Here is a 9,808-nt window from a genome sequence, read left to right as displayed (position 1 = left end):
TTTATTGATTCTTTATTGGTGAAAAAAACATGGAAAGCAGAACACAGGGGGTGGGCGCTAGCTTGCTAGCATAGCAGCTAGCTAATAGCATTAGCATTTTTTATCTTTTCTTTATAGTGATAAAAAAACTGCAGGACAATTGAGAACATGTAACTGTTGGTGGAAGAGACTGTAGGGAAGAGATGAAGCAGAAGACAGGGAAACTTTTTCTATCTTTCTTTATAACTTTTAATTGACATTTATTATGATATTTATTTCTGTTGTGCATTTGGAGTGGTGTTGTGTCACCTGATGTCTCATGATGATTCAGTCCAGTGTCCCTCTCTTTAGCTCTGGTATTTGATGTCCTACGCGAGCTAGCCGCCGTTTTTGTTAGCATTAGCGGCTAGCTAGCATTAGCATTAGCAGCTAGCATTAGCATTAGCAGCTAGCATTAGCATTAGCATTTTTTTTTATTGATTCTTTATTGGTGAAAAAAACATGGACAAGCAGAACACAGGGGGGTGGGCGCTAGCTTGTTAGCATTAGTAACTAGCTAGCATCAGCATTTTTTTCTATTGATCTTTGGTGATAAAAGCATGGACAAGCAGAACATGTGGTGGGGGCTAGCTTGTTAGCATTAGCAGCTAGCTAGCATTAGCATTAGCATTTTTTTTTATTTATTCTTTATTTGTGAAAAATCATGGACAAGCAGAATGTGGGGTGGGGTCTAGCTTGCTAGCATTAGCAGCTAGCATTAGCATTAGCATTTTTTTCCTTTGATTCGGGGTGAAAAAACATGGACAAGCAGAACACGGGGGTGGGCGCTAGCTTGCTAATATTAGCAGCTAGCATTAGCATTAGTATTTTTTTTTATTGATTCGTTATTGGTGAAAAATCATGGACAAGCAGAACACAGGGGGTTGGGCGCTAGCTTGCTAGCATCAGCAGCTAGCAGTAGCCGTAGCATTAGCATTTTTTATTTTATTCTTTATTGGTGAAAAAAATATGGACAAGCAGAACACGGTGTGGGGGCTACAGAAATCTCTAGTATTCTTTCCCAACAGGTGCTTCCCACCAGGGAGTTTCTCTAGGATGAAGTGTAATTTAGACGGAGTTTATGTTCTCACTGCTGCTTTTACACCTGCTTTCACACCACTGCTGTGTGTGTATTAAATTCACACACAAATATTAACATTAACATTTGAAACCTTTCTCTCGCTCTCTCTCTAGGTCACAAAGAAGCTCGCTGGTGCTGCTTCTGAAACAGCTGCCTGGGTTACCAATGTTGGTGTGTTGGCTTTCCGGGACGGCTGCTGGATTGCCTGCCGTCTCATTGAGGCGTAGCAGTCCTAGCTGGAGGGCAAGCGCAGGATGCTCGGCCTGACTGTTGCTAAGGTGGAGGACACATGGGGCGGAGGAGACGGCCCTCCTCATCCGGGATCTCCACGTCACCCTGGACGTCTCTTTGCTGGATTCTCTCTGCATCCGGGACATATGGAGACACAGGCGACACCTCGGCTGCTTTCAGGACTCACCGGGTGTGCAGCTGTACACAGAGACTTGTAGGCTGACAAAAGGCGGAGTCAACCTCCTGGTTTCCACCTTAACCAGTTCACCCTAGGTACATGCGTGTGTCTCATAGCTTGTGATCAATTATATTGTGTATTATCAGTTCATTATCAGTCCTTTTTCCTCAAGCCAGTGCCAAGTACTTCCGCCTCCTGTCCTGGGAAGGAGAGTCTCTAGAGGTGAGATTCACTTCCAATATCACAGTTTCCTCTAATGAATATCAGATCTATATTAACACACACTGCTCTCTGATCTTATCTTTCAGCTGTCTTCAGCTGCCTGATGGAGGCCGTTTGCAACCAGCTCTGCCGTCTTCACCCTGTGGCCATGTGGTCCAGAGCGACCGTGAGGACTCGGTGGTCATTTGTTCTCAAAGATTCTGTGGCCATTAGAGAGACAGTACTGGCCAGACAGAGGTTGATGGCTCAGAACCTACATCCAGCTCTTTGAATTGACTCGGTGGTAAGAGTTTGTCATAAAGCTGTTGGTGTGTTGGAATCTATTCTGTGATTTATCTTTTAATGGAAGCTGAAAACCCTAAAACATCTGTTTGTGTTCCAGGTGCTGGCCAGACTCATTTGTACAGGTGGGACAAAGACAGTCCTTTAACTTGAGTGTCCTGGAGGAGCAGCCTGGGCCCTCCAGCAGGGGTCTGCCTCCTCCTCCTCCAGACAATGAACAGCACGGCCCCCCATCCAGTGCTGTTGGCCCCCCCCCTCACTCCGGCGCCGCTCCCCGCTTCTGTTCGGCCACCTCCTCTGCCTGGACTACCTGTACCCAGGACCGGAGCCTACGGCCGGCAGCCAACATCATACGTCCGCAGCAAGTGTATCCAACCCAGAAAGGTTTGACACTGACCTCACTCACATTGCAGGTGTGTCACACTATGTGACTGTTGGTGGAAAGACTGTGGAGGGAAGAGATGAAGAGAAGACAGGAGGAAAACTTTTTCTGTCTTCATTCATAACTTTTAATTGAAATTCTTTATAATTATTATATTTCATTTGTTGCATTTGGAGTGGTGTTGGTGTCACCTGATGTCTCATGATGATCTCAGTCCAGTGTTCCCTCCCTTTTAGCTCTGTGTTTGGTCTCCACCAGCTCCTGAGGGAAATCTGTCTCTTTAGCTTCTTAATGCTCCACTATGTTCACCAGCTGCTCTCGGACCGTGTCTGTCTGCTGTCTGCTGCTGAGGAGGTCGTGAACAGTGGCTACGGCAGAAAAAGTATATATATATTTAAAGATGACAAAGACGGCAACTGAATCAATGTTAATTTACTGCACAGTTCTTTTTTCTTTAGTTTTAATTATATTCTTAAATTGCATTCACGATTGTGCAGTGTAAAGACTGGACGCAAAAAATTTTGTAAATGGGGCGTCGAGTAACGGTACCGGAGGACCGAAATACTGTATAATCTCATCCGATCACCTCTCCTTATTTCCATCTTTCTCCATCTTTGCTCACAGCCAATCACTGTGGCCCATTTCCAAAATTTATTCAAATTCATTTTCATTCAGCAAAGATGTGTTAAATGATCTGGTTCTATTTACTGTAATACTTAATAATGATAGATTATTTTTATTATAATGTTGTAAACTGTGCTCGTATTCTCTCAGCCCGTCAGTGGAACGTCTGAGTCGTCCAGCACTGTCACAAGTGCGATGGCGAGGAGGACACCGTCCCCTGCCCGCAGTCCCAGGATGTTGGTTCAGACTGTCTCTCCTCTTTCACTTCCTCCCTCTCCTGCGCCTTCAACCGACTCAACCTCCTCCATTCCACTGGCCACTGCCAGAGCTGTAAGAAACTAAATTAAGTTGTTTTCTTCACATTGATATTTAACTACACTTGAAATAAGCATTCTTCATGAGTGGCTTGTAATCATGTCTATATATTTACTTTTTTTGAATTATAAATTAGGAAGTGTCATCTGCCGCCTCCTCCTGTATCTCCTCTGGTACCTCCTCTGCTCCTCTCGCTCCTGTGACCTCTGCATCTGCCTCTGCTGGTGTCTCCTCTGATGCTCCACCTGTGGCTGGTCCTTCAGCCCAGCCTGCACCTGATACTCTGCCACTGGCTGAAGATGTGGAGACTGCTCCGGGGTCAGAGCCTTGCTGGCTGCCTACAAAGCTGATCAAGACCATACCAGCCCAAGATCAGAAATGGATCTCAGCAGCTCTCTGGAAGCACCAGCGGCTGCGCACTGACCTAAAACTTTGGTATGATCCACCAGAGCCAGCCCTCATTTATCACCAGGCCCCCGATCCAGAGCGCTTTTTCACACACCGCCTTCTCTTGTGGATGCCATACCACCTATGGAAGGTCAGGCCGACCTGTCCTGTGTGTGGAAAACGGCTCGCAAGCTACGGAGCCCACAAGAGAGCCCGCCACGTTCTGGATGTCGACAGGTATTACCTGATGATAACAGAGACTCTCTGGTGCAGTGCAGTTGGTTGCAAAACAACTTACCTTTCCACCAGCAAGACTGTCTTGGACCAGCTGGATTTGGCGCACAGGCCGGAGTTCAGACTGATCCTGACTCGAAAGTGAGTATACTGAGATAATTTAGCCTAGGTCACAGATGTTTGTCATTGAATACACTACAGATGAGCTGTTTTTAATATTTGTCCCCTTCTTTCTCTCTTTCCCTTTGCTTATTACAGATACGGTTGTGATTTGCGGGTGATTCGCTTTCTGAGGGAGAGGGCCCTCAGTAACAGTCAGACAGCTGAGGGAAAACCACAGCGAGGAGTGGCTTAAGTGCCTCTGCCGATACCTTGGGGCACGCTTGGACTTTGCTGCCCGGCCAAGCCTGCTCCCTGTCAAGTTGCATGAACCACCTGAGCCAGTAGATATTCCCTCACACAGGTGGAGGCTGGCTGTTTATGGACGAGACAATCTCAGCAGGCTGGACCACATCAAAGCCTGCGTAACGTCCACCTTCGGCAGTATCCTAAAAATGAACTCTACAAAGAAGGTAAATATTTTAACCGTTAACACCGTAAATTACTACATTATAAACAAAAGTAGTCTAAAATACAGCATTAGCAAAACATGCATGTAAAATATGAAATTTAGAAATGAAACATAGCACTATTATACGAGCGCTCACATAGGAATTAAATTAATTGTTTAATCGTTCACTGTCTTTTCTGTGCCATTACAGATCACCAAGAAGCTATCAGGCATTGCCAAGGGGACGGCCTTGTGGCTTACGTCTGTGAGCAACGAGAAAGGCCAAATCCTTATCAGTGTCCTGACTGCTCAGGAGGGTCCTGCCTCGGACATCATGGCAACTGACCTCGTCCGCAGATACAGCAATGCTGGTGTGGCTCCTCCTCGGCTACTTTATGTAGACTGTGACTGTTGTCGAGAGGGCAGAGGACAGACCAAATTGAAAGAAAGATTTGGTGGGTGGCCGGACGTGGTTGTCAAGCTTGACATCTACTACTTCATGCTGCGACTGGCATCTGGATGTACAAAGGATGCACATCCTCTGTACCCTGTCTTTATGGCCAAACTGTCCAGCTGTATTTTTGGGTGGGACAGAGGAGATGTTGCCTTGCTGCAGCAAGCCAAGCGGGAGCAGCTGCGACAGGAAGGTGTCCCTGGCAAATCTAGGTGACCAGCAGATCACCAAGGAGGAGCTGGCCCTGCACTGTAGAAGGCAGACAAGAGGAGAGCAGCAGACCATTGTCATGATTGCAAGGGCAAGGGCAGAGATTTTCTTGGTGTCCCTCTTTTGGACCAGGAGAGGATGCAGCACATCTGGCAAGTCCAGCAGAGGCATGTTAAGTGCATTCAGGACCAACCAGGTGTGCTCCTCTACAGAGAGACTGGGACTACCACCAAGGCAGGCGTTGTCCTACCGAACTACAGGTGTGCCAGAGGTTCCACATCTCTTGAGTCTTTTCACTTACATGTGAACAGGTTCATTCCAGGTCAGTATGAATCATTATTCATCAGCGAGATTAAATATTTACAGTTCAACATTTTATTTTATTGTTATCTGTTGGAAAAATTGTGATACTTTATAATTGACATAACCATCTTAAAGGGAAACTGTATTATCCTGAATATAACTTTTTATTTTTGTGTTTATTTTTAAGACAGGAGTTGTCAGAGAGGAGTGCAGTGACCTTCGCTGTTCCTAGCCACTACACCCAAACATTAGCTATGAGAAGGTATGAATCGAGTCTCTATTGTGTCTATCTCATTTCAGCAACAATGTAAGGTCACTGTCACATATTCTGTGTATAAATTCTGTGTGAATCTTGCATCCTTTGAACATTTGCATTGCAAATATCCTACTCTTATAATTTTCAGATGGTGTTTCTGAGTTTATTTGATCATTTTCGTAACATTATCATTACCAGAATCCTGGAAACAGTGACACAATTAATGTTTTCAAATGACAAAAACAACAAAATAATGTGTAGTTGTGCTCACATTTGTACTAATTTAAGGAACAAGTGCCAACAGCCGGAATGTCTAGCTGTACCTCCTGGAAGGACTCAATAGATGGAACCAGGCCCGTGAAGCTGCATCCCTGGCAGTCAACCCTCCCTCCCTGCTCAGCTACTCAGGAGACCTTGTTCACTGCGTGAACGCACACAGTGTCAGGGTGCTTGGAAGGAAGCTTGTCCCCTCTTTTCAGCCACCTGCTGTTTACACTGGTTAGTTTTAGCTTTCAATCATGATGAAGCTGTTTGTTATATCCATTAAATAGAATAATGTTTTTTTATGAATTTTGCGAAAGCTTATTTTCCTCTCTCTATTATTGCCTTGTCTGTCCCAGGGGAGCTAATAGGTATAGATGACCTATTCCGTCAGACTGTAAAGGTCTTGCAGGATGTACATCCTGACTCAGAGGAGACTGATCAGATGCCGGAGGATGTCGGCACCGAGGAGGAGCTGGAAGATGAGGGCTTTGTAGATACTGGTTTAGACCCAACCGTTGAAGTACTGGACCTGTCCTCTGAACCTTCATCTGTCACCAGCAGCTCAGCCCACGTTCCAACTCCCACCTCTCTTCAGGCCTCTGCTGGTCCTGCATCTGCTCTTGCTCCAGCATCACCTGAGCAACAACTGGTAATAATTCTTGTCATGTTTTTATTGTACTATGTCTGTATTTGCTTATGATTTTTGATTTTATTGTATAATAATAATAATAAGAGTAATGATAATATTAAACTTTATTTGTATAGCACTTTTCATAAACAAGTTAACAAAGTGCTTCACAGAAATAAATTGAAAAACAACATAACGCCATCGAGAAATAGAAACGTAGATAAAAGGCAATGATAAAACTCTAGTTAAATGCAGTTTTATAAGAATTCGTTTTTAAAAGAGTATTACATTTTACAGATTGTGCATGAGAGCACAGATAGTCACTTTGGCCCATCAGCCCTCCCTACCGGCTCTGTACCTGTCCTCCCGTCTCCCCCCGGCCTTCCAGCTACCACACCCGCTGCAACTGCTTGTCCCTTTTCTTCACCACCCATCACCCTTGCCCCAACAGCTGGTAAGTGTTTTTATTATGTGACATCTGTTTTACTTGTGGTATAGTGTGAATTTTTATTTCAATTGTATTGTTTGTTTCAGGCTTTCAATTTGCTGACCAAGAAGTCCTCGACCAGCAGCTCAGCCTCTGTCCCTCCTCTCCCCACCACCCTCACAACCACTTTCTCTGCTGCTACAGCTGCTGCTGGGTCACAAACCATCACCCCAGCCGCACCTGAGAACAGCCTGTAAGTCTTTTTGTGAAATGTTGCATCAAAAAAGTGTCAGTGGTCTTCTTGTTTTGCTTGTCATCGTATTATTTTGATGTTTATTTTATTACATTTAACAGATTCTGTATGAGCGCAACACCACGTCCTCTGGCCCAAGAGCTGTCATCCCCAGCACAGCCTCCGCCCCTCCCTACATCACCATCCTACCAGCTACTCCCGCCACTCAAACTGCTGGTCCCTCTGGGGAACCTGCCATGACCCCAGCAGCACCTGAGCAACAGCTGGTAAGTTAGACTGTGACAGATGTGTTACTTTTCTGCCTGTGATCTTGATTTTGATGTACTCTTATATTTTCCAGGCTGTCGATGAGCGCGGTATCCCAGGGATGGACCAAGTGGACGGCCTGGCAGAGTACTTGGTGAGGCTGAGGAGTGAAACTGGCCAGACACTCAGCAACCAACAGGCCAGTAAAATTATAGCGCTGTGGCAGAACCTTCTGCAATATGACCAGCAGCGAGCGGTGTATGCTGCGCGGCACCAGGTCCGCCTTACCACAGCACGCTTCAGGTGTGCCAGAAAGAGACCTGAATTTTCACCAGGTGTGGAGAGCACGACACGTTGTTCCTTGGCATCTTCAGGATCCCCAGCCCAGTGGCCAGGCTGTAGTCTTCTGGTAGAGTCCGTCTGTGTCAAACTGTGTAACATTCACAAGAGCCCCAAAAAACAGGGCAGTTACGCACTGACAAGATGGACTCTGATCGTCACGGACTACAGGAAGATCCGGCAGCTGGTCCCGGGGTAATGCCACAGTAATGTATGAGCACTACTCTGCAGTTGGTTTGAGATCAGTCAAACAACACTGGTTCAATGGAACAACAAGAGACTGAAGAGGCAGGGCAGTAGTATTCTGCTTCAAGGGGTCAACTCGCCTGCCTCTATTCCAGTTGCTTCTGCGCCTCTCCCACCTGTACAGGTGTGCCCCGCAGCTGCACCCCCACGCCCTTGCCTCCAGCATTAGTACCGCTTGCCCCACAGTACAGCAGGACAGGCAGTGGTCAAGAGGAAGTTTGCAGCTCAGAGACAGTTGTTCCCTCAGCCGGCACCTCCACCTACATCTGCCACATTACCTGTTGTCCCCAACCCCAGCCCTGTCATCGCTCCCTTTATATTTCTAACCCCACAAGTACCTGGAGCCCAACAGATCGCTCCTTCTGGCCCTCCTCCCTCCCACCACCTGCCCCCAGGGCTTACACCCGGACAGTTGAAAAGAATAAATGTAGTCAGTGCCACCAGCCCCGCAATAAGGAAACTGGTCACAGTCAGTATTATGGGCACGTACACTGTCTCCAAAAAGCCAACATGCCATTTGATCAGTGGATGGAGGAGATGCGGAGGAAAAGGGCAGATTTGTGACATTCTTTGTCTCTATTTGTACATAATGTAAATAGTTTTAAAAGAAAAAAAATGTCTTGTTATATTTTAGTCTTATTCTAATAGTTTCCTAGCTTTATTTATCTTCTATTTTTAGTTCATTTGTTATATTTTATTTATTTTATTTTATACACTTTAATTTTATTTTATACGCTATAATTGTGTGTGTGTGGGTTTGTGTGGGTTTGTGTGAGAAATTTGTAATAAATTTGCTATATTTCTACAGAAGTATCTTTCACTTATTCAAACACTAGCATATAATGAAAATACAACAAAGGAACAGAATAGTATTTCAAACAGTTCCACATTGCATGAAAGCATGCAAACTAATCAGTCAGAATTACATTGTTGCAGTACTTTCACTACTTATTGTATTCATTGGTCTGAAATTTAAAAATAAATATCAAATATATTCTAGCCAAAAGTAAATGCAAAACGTATGTGTCTAGGTGTGGTGATTTTTCAAATATTTCCTACATTGCTATATAAAGTTTATTATTTCATTATTAACCCTTTAACAACCCCACCAAGAAAAAAGCAATGGAAAAAAATTTTTTTTTGCATTTCTTATTTCCTTGGGTGACTAATAACCACAATCAATGATTTTTTTTTTTCCACAGGCCCTGTGGTTTTTAAAATATTGATCTCTACCAAATGGTCGAGCTGTCACTTGATGGTTTAAGTTCAGAATTTCATACAAATACCAAAAATAGTAGAAAAAGTCAAATAAAATACTAATTTATACAGAAATACACAACAAGAAATATCCATGACATGGAATACACTTTATTTCTGGTGCAGTGGTATGCAACAAAACAGTGCAAAACATAGGAAACATTTGCATTTCATACTTCAACTGCACAAATGTTTTTTGGGACACAAGATCCACATTTCTGGTGATTGCAAACATATGCCAAACATATTAAAACATTACATTTCTGACCTTCTCACCTCAACACACCTCATCTGTGTGACTGTGCAACAGCACAAATGCTTGTTGAGCATTACATCCACTTTACCTCTGGTGATATGCTACAAAGCATTCCTGGTGTGTGTTCAAACACAGGAAAACATTGCATTTCTCACACTTCCACCT

This window comes from Seriola dumerili, unplaced genomic scaffold (genome assembly GCF_002260705.1).
Source record: "Seriola dumerili isolate Sdu_G_001 unplaced genomic scaffold, Sdu_1.0 BDQW01000435.1, whole genome shotgun sequence".
NCBI classification, from domain to species: domain Eukaryota; kingdom Metazoa; phylum Chordata; class Actinopteri; order Carangiformes; family Carangidae; genus Seriola; species Seriola dumerili.
The sequence above is the reverse complement of the archived record's forward strand: the minus strand, read 5'-3'. Positions refer to the sequence as shown.